Source organism: Ziziphus jujuba, chromosome 3, assembly GCF_031755915.1.
Source record: "Ziziphus jujuba cultivar Dongzao chromosome 3, ASM3175591v1".
Classification (NCBI taxonomy): domain Eukaryota; kingdom Viridiplantae; phylum Streptophyta; class Magnoliopsida; order Rosales; family Rhamnaceae; genus Ziziphus; species Ziziphus jujuba.
Genome location: NC_083381.1, coordinates 32,754,398 through 32,764,890, shown reverse-complemented (window position 1 = coordinate 32,764,890; position 10,493 = coordinate 32,754,398). Strand labels below are relative to the sequence as shown.

The 10,493-nt window shown below is 33.0% G+C and overlaps 1 long non-coding RNA gene and 1 pseudogene across 1 annotated transcript; one reads left to right on the top strand and one right to left on the bottom strand.

Annotated features, from left to right (window-relative positions):
- The first annotated feature begins 340 nt into the window (after positions 1-340).
- Positions 341-2,367, top strand: LOC132803351 (uncharacterized). Its single transcript, XR_009638506.1, has 4 exons — positions 341-592; positions 672-732; positions 965-1,011; positions 1,280-2,367. It is a non-coding gene; the product is annotated as an uncharacterized LOC132803351 (long non-coding RNA).
- A 1,714-nt stretch (positions 2,368-4,081) lies between these two features.
- LOC107422763 (protein FAR1-RELATED SEQUENCE 5-like) lies at positions 4,082-9,351 on the bottom strand (annotated as a pseudogene).
- Between the last annotated feature and the right edge of the window lie 1,142 nt (positions 9,352-10,493).

The window sequence follows — 10,493 nt, the reverse complement described above, 5'->3', positions numbered from 1 at the left end:
AATAAACAAAAAAAATTTTAAATGGATATATATGGAGTATAGTGTATTACTAATTAAAGAAGCTTATCGTGATGCGTATATGCTAGTTTGGATTAATGTAATTATATATATATATATATATGTATATTATACAATAATGCTATAGATATAAAAAATTTAGCCAAAATTGTAACCCAAATGACATGGCATCTGACATGACATTACACTTAATAATGCCACATCACTAACAAAAATCTCTACTTAATTATTTAGTTTTTATTTTTTTAGATTTTATAATATTCTTAAAAAAAAAAGAAAGAAAACGCCGTCTCTCAGTTTCTCCTTCAAGCACCATCACCTGCCTCCTTGCCCATCATAGCTCTTCTCTTTCTTGGACGACGACGACGAAGAAGAATAACGTCTACCCATCGCTGATCTGGTTTAGTTATTCAGTTTATCTGGTTTTGTAATTTTTTTTTTTTTTTAATATCTTAATGCTGCTATATATACTCTAATTCTCAGGCCAGATATGTGATGCATGTCTTGTTGTTTTCAATCGATTATGCCTTATGTCTTGCATGTACTAACTCCTCGGCTAAGAAGCTCAACAGATGTACGTTTCCACACTACCAGTATCTTTTACTTAAAAATTTTCTTCTAATCTAACAAAATTTGAAATTTCCTTTTGGCAGTTGCCAGATGCATACATTTCACGGTCTTGCAGTCTCTCCTGGAAATCTTGTGATTGCTATGGTACTACATAAGCTTTCTCAAATATTCCTCTTTGCTTGCAATCTGCCTAGGAACTTAAAGTTGTTGATAAATACTAACGATTTATAAACTTTTTTTCTGTATGGCAAATATAATCTAACTAGCTAATCTCCTTGTCACTTTACTGGTGGTTTTTTATCCGGTGAAGAATGTATATATTAATGTGGCTTTCTTTCAAAAATATGCATCCTTATTCTGCACATTTCCATTGTAGGTTCGCAACTTTGATCAAGATTTATTAGATCCAATGTACCAGCAAAGGTGATAAAACATTTTTCCCCTGCCAAAGATGAATATGTGATGCTAATTTGCTATGTGAACGAATAAACTATGGGAAGCAGGAGAATGAAACTCAATTCAATTCAATAAATCCTTGATCCCAAGCCCTGAATGAGCTAATACAAAGAATATGAAGTGGAGAAACTTAGGTTTCATAGAAATAATTGGAAAGAATAGGAACAATAAAAATAATAATGGAAAAAAGTATTCATTTTAGTTTTATGAATTAATTTCTGGGTATATTGTCTAGGACTCAAAAGGCTGCTGTTGATTTCTTTTGGATTGGTGCACAACAAGTAAATCCTTTGGTCTTTGAAACAGTACGAAAATCAGAAGAAGCCTATGGTTGTTTGGGATATTGTAGCAGCATTATTGGCTGAGCACGTACTGGTCCAGTGGCTCTCAATTTCATATGTTGGATCTCAATTTGAAATGGGACTCTCTGCCGAAAAGATTTTTCCACATGTTTCAAAAAGTTTATCAAAGCTTACTTCTCGCTAGTGGCACCTCCTGGATATTATCTGTATAAGGGTAATATTATCAGAGCTGAAGCCTGAGCAAATAAACAGCAAAGAGCAGAATTTGCAAGGACTAGACTTTACTGAAGAAGAAAAATTGTTGAAGTGGATTCAGTTGCTTTTGAGCAGTGAAAGAGAACTCCGTGAGAGGCTTGTAGGCCTTAGTTTTTCCGCTTTTACTAGTCTGAGTCTGAGGTCCCATTCAACTGCAGTTTCTTCTCAACCAGGAGATTGGTTTCCCGTTGGATTAGCACAAATGGAGCAGTGGGTTTCACTCAATCGTGATGTTGTACGGGACCAGTTAAGGGTCCTTGCAATAGAGGTTGGAAAGCAGAAGGAGAGGTACAGTTTACAATTCCTATGCAGTAATAATTCCTTTGCCATCTTTATTTTGAAATCATTTACCCCTCCTGATTATGTCAATAGGCTATTCCTAAATAAAAAATCGCTTTCAAACTGTTTAATTTGATGCTTGTTTGCTTGTCTTTAACTTAGCATGAGAGTTTGTCATTCACCTTTTCGGTTTTTCCCCTACTCCTTTCGTAACTGTTTGCTGGTTCTTATAAGTACCTACAGCAATTGGCATTTATAAAATGCTCTATTTGTTGTAGATGATGAAAATGACTAGTAGTACTAGATGTACAACTCTCTCTCTCTCCAGTCTCTGCAGTAAAATTGATCTATGCTTATTATGTCGTAATAACTTTTTTCTTTGTTTGGTTGGGGAAGGAACAGGCTGCAATCAAGTGGAAATGCATCAACAAAGAAGTGTAGCTATTGTTCATCCTCGGTTCCATTTGAATCTTCAGAAGTTGCAATTTCCTTTTTTTTTTTTTTTTTTTTTTTTTGAAAACATGTAATCTAGTACCTTTATGTACAGGTTTTCATGAACATGCCTTTGGAATTATGCGAGTCAAGAGATGCAAAAGGCCTTTACAAGCTTGCACGTGCAGAAAAGATTAAAGGTAAGACATTTGGGAACATACCTCTTCTATAGCTTTTGTTTGCTGAAGTGGATTTACCCCTGCTCCTTTATCTCCAGAACCCCTGTATATGTGGGTATAGAGTATAATAATACCGAAATAAGAATTTTATATAAATTTAAGTGAAAGAAATTCAATTCTAAGTTTGACAAAGGATATGAAACTTCTGTTCTTTATTAGATGCTGCTTCTTTCTATTTGATTCATTATTGGCTTCTTGTGTCTAAGGTTTGAGGGTGAAATAAACTTAAAATACTCCCAGGTTGTATTCCTGCCACCTTGAATGAACAACTTATAAATGATTTTGTTACTTAAAAGCAGCATGTAACATGATAATATTTTACTTGGGCATTGTTTGGTAACGCATTGGTTATTGGTTTTTTCTAGCTAATTTTGTGCAATTTGCTTACTTCAAATGTTTGTTAATGTTAGTGGTGGTTAGAAGCCCATTGATTAATATTTATGTCAACTGCAGTTAATATTAATAGTAATCAGTGGGCTTTTATTAATATTTATGTCAACTGCAGTTGCCACAGACACTTGCCTTTATTCAACTACATTTTAACACTTGCCTTTATTCAACTACATTTTAATTTTTTTCAATCGCAGCTGCTGATCTTAATTTTTTTTCATTCTCTGCAATGTTGTTTTTTGTCTAACTTTAAGTCTTGCTCAATATGATTACAGGAGTACAAACCTAGTTATGATGCAAAGCATTTGAAGCCATGAAATCTAAAATTGGTTGACTCATTGAAGGAAGTCGAAAAGGAAATGGATGGAAAGCATAATGAAATAAAGTTGATTAAATGCTTGCTCAAATATGCCCAAAAAAAAAAAATTGGAGAAGATGATCGTTCTCTTTTTGTATAAGCTGTTTCATAGACAAGTTGCCATTAGTAGAAGGGTTCAACAATTTAGAAAAGTCTGTTAGCTTGGTTATCAAGCTTGTTTTAGCTTATTAAAAGTTTTAACGGGTTCCGTAGAAATGGTCAAAAACATCATCATCCTTTGTAAGCTTTCTGATTAATTTAGTAATACAACTCTGAAAGTTTCATAGATTTTTTTCCATCTTTGGTTTTCTAGACACTTTTCGTATGAAAAGTTGAAATTTACAAATTTCCAAGTACGCAAAATAATGATCAAAACAAGCTTCAAAGTTCCAACTTTGTTTTTTTTTTTTTTTCCTTTTTTTTAATATATATATATATATTTGGATAAAACCTCATAAAAATTAACAAAGTTTCTCATATCATTGTGAAGAGAATTATGCAGCCATCAGAGACTCTCTTTTGTCTTAGAACAAAAGCTATCAATTGTAACGGAGTCACTACATATAAATCTCTAGGAAAGAATACACATGAAAAACCAGAAAAATACTAAAGAAACCACCAACTGATAAATTCAGAATACCAAAAGTCTCCTCAGATGAAAATTTATTATAAATAAATTTTTTGTTCTTATTTCCAGATTCTGAAATTAACTCTACCACCTTTCCAACACACATAAAATACTAGACAACATAGGTCTAAAAGAATGTAGCCTATGCAGCCATCTAGTTGTTGCTCCCATCTTCATTGCCCAAATTTCTGTCACCCTACATAAATTGAAAGTTAATTCATAGTATTACATAATGATATTTGATGACAATATAAAATATTTATATATAAAAAATAAACAAATTTCATAACCACAAGCTCATGGTAATGAAATGAAGTATAAAATACCCGTAAATGGTTTTCTAAAGTAGGCATAAATTTAGTTTGACTATTCATTCCAATATCTTGGCCACAAATTTCAGAAGAAGAACCATAAAACTCATTTAGTCCATCCGCAAAAGTTTCATTAGCGCCAAAATTCAATATCCTATTTAATAAATAAGTTAAGCAACAACAAATATGAGTATGTTCAGTAACAAAAATCATATAGTTATACTATACCAATTTATACCTCTGACGTAACACTTTCTTGTGTTCCCAATGCATAAGCTTTTTCAATGTGCACAATAGAATTTGAGTCACATGTTTTTTTGTTCGATTTCTACAAAACAAAGAAGGACATTAGAAACAATAAATAATAAAACATCAATGGCAAAATATTTCTAAAACATATTAATGGCATTTTATTTCATACCTTTGTTATTTTGCTGTCATCGATTTCTGATCGTATTTTCTTTCTTTTCTTTTTCGAAAAATTTGCTCAGCTTTAGATTGTTTTCTTTTGAATGGAGGACGACTTTTACTTCGAAAAACCAATGAAGTAAGAACCTTTCCATTTTTATTTGAAACACTGTTCTCCTTGCCATTTATTGTCTGAGCATGCATATCAATACCTTCATTCAATGTTAATTTCATTTTCAAATTGTGAATCACCTCCATCACCATGTTACACTTATCATCACTAGCAGTTGCCAAATCTGCAACCTCAAAAAATGAGTTGCACATCTTATCAAATCAATATGTTTCAGGTTTGGCACTCCAATCAACATAATTTATTCTCACTTTAGTATGACATCTTTTCACATCCTTCCTCCACCGTCTTAAAATATACTTTTCTGGAATACAAATATTTTTTTAATAAATTAGCACCATAATTGCATGTCGACATAATATACCTCTAAACTCAAATAGTCGACAAGTGCAAGTAACCTCATATTTATTGATAGGACTCACCCCGGGAATCCTCCCTAAGACCTCCAGAGTGATCCCGCCTAGGGAAGTCCCATTGGACAATCCCTAAAAAATATCCAATGGAACCTCACCTTAAAACGTAGATAATCAAATACCAGCATTAACGTTAATACCTCAATATATATATATACAAATAAGTCCACAACCGGCCTACTATGCTATAGGCCATAACTCCACACATGAGTACCATGGTCTCTACTGAGTCCCATAATTAAAATCAGAGCATTCTAAGAGTGTCAACAAAGTCTATGAGTACAAATAAGTAATAAATAAGTCCAGAAGATAACAATAGGTGAAGAAAAGATAAATACAGCTACTGCAATGGAAGGAAACAAACGATAAGCTATGTGCGAGGTAGACTGCTACTAGCTGCCTGGGCCTAGGGGAACGAATTTAAAACAATAAAACGTGAGATAAAGAATCTCAGTGAGTGGCATAATATAATAGAAAAGTAATGATTTATTTCTGAAAAATCTTTCTCTCAAGATCTCTCATTCCACTCGTTGAAAAGTTTCCCGTTTAAAAATCATTTCACAAATTCCAAACTTGTACCCCAATTAATATTATAAAAATCGATGCTCAAAAATATGAATGAACGATCATTGTAATATTATGAAATGTTTCAAATCTAGATATAAACATTTGAGCATAAACTATAATAAATGCAGTTCCACCAAATAAATATGAAAATACAGAAATTACCACAATATTTGTAAATCACGGTCCGTGCCAATAATAAACCGTTGGATGATACCAACCTCATGGCACCGTGGTAATAATAATAAACCATCAGATAAACCCGACCTCACAGTCCGTGGTAATAATAGATAACCGTTGGATGCAACCAACCTCACGGCACCGTGGTAAACCCAGCGCGCGGTAATATAATATAATATAATACTGATCCAAGGTATTGGCATTACATGGTTCATCAATTTAAAAATAACAAATACAGTATACATAAAACAATCTTGTAAGATTATATATATACTTTTCCAAACGATACTGTATCATAAATCATAATTTAACATTTAAACTTCCACCGCTTAATTAAATACTTCAAAAATCTCAAAACATCATTTCATACGAAAACAAGAAATACCACCGTGAAATATATTCACCATAAACCAATTTTAAGCACATAAAATTATAAAATATTTGATCATGCTTAAAATCATATGATTTTCAATCTGGTTTCTCAAACCAAATAGTTTTCAAAATGATTTAGAATCTCAATTTAATTACCAAGATATTTAAATACCACCAGTCCATTTATGGACCCATTAAAATTGAAAATCACTTAAAACATTATCAAAAGTCATATAAAATGATAACACATATATGTGAAAGAAAATATTTATTTATACATAAAACAACATTTCAATCAAATGATATATACATAAAATATTTAAACCACATCTATACTATACTATATACCCAAATCATTTAAAAATGATATAACCACTCACAGTACTGTAGATGCTCATGCCTGCTCCTCTACATGATTTTCTCCAGACTTAACTCGAGTGCCTGTAATATAATAAAATATTCCTCAGGCTCCAAACAACTAAACCAGAAACACTTTTATAATCTAAATGTCTCAAAATAATTTACAGTACTACAAAATTGCATAAATTGAACACCGGACAGTCCAATTATACCGCGTGTCCTTAGGATCCGGTACCCAAAATTGAGGATTTTCACCCGAAGCCTAATATTTCGAAATTGAACACCCAATTAGGTCCTAATATTAACCAATTTCACTAATCTAACTTCAATTCTTACCAATTTAACCACAATTGTCCAAACACAGTCCCAATTTCTCCGAATATTAGCCAAATAACCCCAAAAATAGAAAAATTATCAAACGACCTTCAAAATTCACAAATTATAAGTCAACGGAAAGCCCAAGAGACAAGAAGTTCACCAGTGGTCTGACCTTGGTCTGGTGACCGAAAAATTGACGTAAAGGTTTGGCCGAACTTGAACTTGAGGGATCTCTCAAATGCTGGGGATTTTGGGCAATTTAACCACGGAAATGGACTCAGAGGGGTTGAAAATGGTGGGATAGAGGTATGGGTCGAGCTGGGTTGGCTGAAAAACACAAGAAAAGAGGAGAAAAAATTTTCGGCCGTCGGGCTTCTTCGGCCCGATCTGGGCTCATCCAGCTACTGGTGGCCGAGAAATTTTGCAGCCGAGCTCGCCTCCGTCTCCCGCTCCTCTCTAGCCGGCGCGTGTAGCAAGGTGGTGGCCGGAGATGGGTCAAACGGCGTAAACCCTATTGGAGGTAAAAACGGTCGGTTCGAGCCCGTGGGTCTGGGGTGTTTTTCTCGAGTTTTGGAGAGGAAATGGGTATTTTTAGGCTTTTCTTTCTGTTTGGCACACTTACCGAGGCTTATATAGAGCCTAAATCACTAACAGACAAAAATTGGGGACTAGCTTGGGCACTGATTTAAAACTTATGCTTAAAACTTCTCAGAACCATAATTTTTTATCTGTAACTCAAAATTTGGCGTGCCGCTAGTCTGTGAACTCGTATCGACGAGATCTACACAATGGTACCTCAGTCAAACCAAAAATATTGGCTATTGAAAAAGTCAACTTAAACCCCATATATTATTCACTTGGTCAAACTTGGTCAAACTTAGTCAATTTGGTCAAACTTATTTAATCATGTATATATATATTTTTTTGGTACGGGTGTTACATTTATCCTCATTGAAGCATACAATGAAAGAAACATGCCAATTACTCTCCCCAATCATTATATCTTCATCCACTACAAATTGGTATAATTTTTCTGTAATCTCTTTACTTGAAGCTAAATCACAACAAATTTTTCCTGTTAGTTCTCGTTGAAATTCTTTGAATTTTGCAGTAGTATAACAACTTTGATATTGTTTTTCTATTCATAGCCAGTTATACAAGGGATCCAAAAGTTAAAAGAATTGAAATCTTCATGGTTTTCCTTTTCAACTCTGTCTCTTAAAGCATTATCATATTGCTCTACAAATTGTTTTAAGGAGGTCTTTGAATTCACATACCCATCAAAAAATCCATGCATACTTTCACTACGTTGAGTTATAGACATATCTGGCCAGAAAATATCCTTAACAAGTGCAAGCACCCATCGTCACCTCTCAATATACAATCCAGATAACCATTCATTAGAATGAAGAGCGTACTTGTTAATGAAAATATTCCATCGATCTTCAAATTCATCACAAGTTAAAGAATCATATATAGCATTTTGAAAAGCAAACTTGATAGCTTCATACTGCTTGTAGCTTTTCAATTTTTTGGGTAATTTATTCATTATATGCCACGGATACCACCTATGACATGCATCAGGAAAAACAATTTTAATTGCATTTTGTATGGCTTTATATTGATCAGTGATTATTGCAGTTGGAGCACGACCACACATACATGCAAGCCAAGACTGAAACAACCAAGTAAATGTCTCAATATCCTCATTAGAGATCAACCCACATCCAAATAATATTGATTGTCCATGATGATTGACCCCCACAAAAGGCGCAAAAGGCATATCATATTTATTTGTTAAATATGTAGTATCAAATGTGACCACATCCCCAAATTCATTGTAAGCAGCCCTACTCCTTGCATCCGCCCAAAACAAATTTCTAATTCGACCTTCATAATCTAAATCCGTCGTATAAAAGAAGATTGAATTATCAGCTTGCATTTTCAAGAAATATTTTTGAATTGCAATAGCATCACCTTCCCCCAGCCGTAAACGTCTAATCTTGTCAATATAGTTTCTACAGTCTTTTTCTAAAAATGTCAAATATTCATGTCCACCGGCTTCAACCACCAAAGAATTGAAATTCTTGTTTAGCCTTATTCCAGCTTTGTCATTTATTTCCAACCTCCTTTGTATATATGGCTTTATTGCTTTATTACTTTTATAATATCGAGCTTCGCTTGGAGTACTTAATTCATGGTTGTGCTCAAGAACAATAAAGCCAATTAGCCACCTTCCATCTAGACATTTAACAGCTCTAAACTTTGCCTGACAACCTATTTTTATCACTGGATGCAATTTCAAAGCACTTTTTGATGTACATTTTGACTTGCCATTGCGTGAGCATGCCAATGTAATGTATTTCATCTCTCCATCATCTCCTTTACTTGAAGTCCTTTTGCTAATTTCGAAGCCTTTTTCCTTCCCATAGAATTTATAGAATTCCACTAATTCATACCTGAGCAAGGTTTTTAGATAATAAATAATATTTTGCTCCTTTTTCTTCTTGTTGCTGGTGTTCAAGAAGATGAAATTCTTCACTATGTGGAGACAAGCCTTTAAAGAGATTCTCTATCATATAAAAAATTATAACTATGAACTATTTTACTTGATATAAAAATTACTTTTTAGATAGTCAAGTGTAACATATCATGTAATAACAAAGGCAATACTAACATCCTCTATTAAAACTATGGAATGACAAAGAGTTCCTTTTTTTTTTTTTTTTTTAATCAACTTTCTAGATTTCAGGTTCACACACCAAATGTATCATCCAAACATTGTGAAACTTTTATTAACAAGGTACAAGATCAAGCACCATAATTTCATATTAAAATCGTAGTTTATAAGCATGAATTTTTCCACACTTAAATTTGAAAAACTAAACTCTAAATAAAAGTAAACGAACTAGGAATATTTACTTCCACTACAATATTTATTTGGTCCTTAAAAAAAAAAAAAAAAAAAAAAAAAAGAGGAAAAAGAAAAACCTTCAACTCATTAGACACCCAAATATCATTCCAACTATTGTTTATTTCATCATAGTAAACTTCTCTAATTTATTTAAAGCATGCCAAATTCCTTACCAGAGTTTTATTCCTCATCAAGTATAATCAACAAACAATGAACACTATTTTCTCTCATCCCCCATATGAAAATAATAATAATAATAATAACAATAATTAAATAATAGTGTGCCTAAATGATTGATTTACAAGGAAAAAGGTTGACAAAATGTCGAAAATTCATATCAGAAATATATGATGAACATAGCGTCACATTGCTGCAGAGATGAGAAAGAGCATCAATTGCATATATACAGCCAACAATCAATAACAGTCTACTTTTCAAAGGACAATATGCCAATCATATTGGCTAGCTAGTTTGTAAAAAATAGAGAGCAAATATACAATATGACAACATATGTAAAGTACAAAGTCCAGCTACATTTTGTCAGGTAATGTATCAGAACCTTACAAGTTTTGATGCTACAACTTAAACTCTTTAAA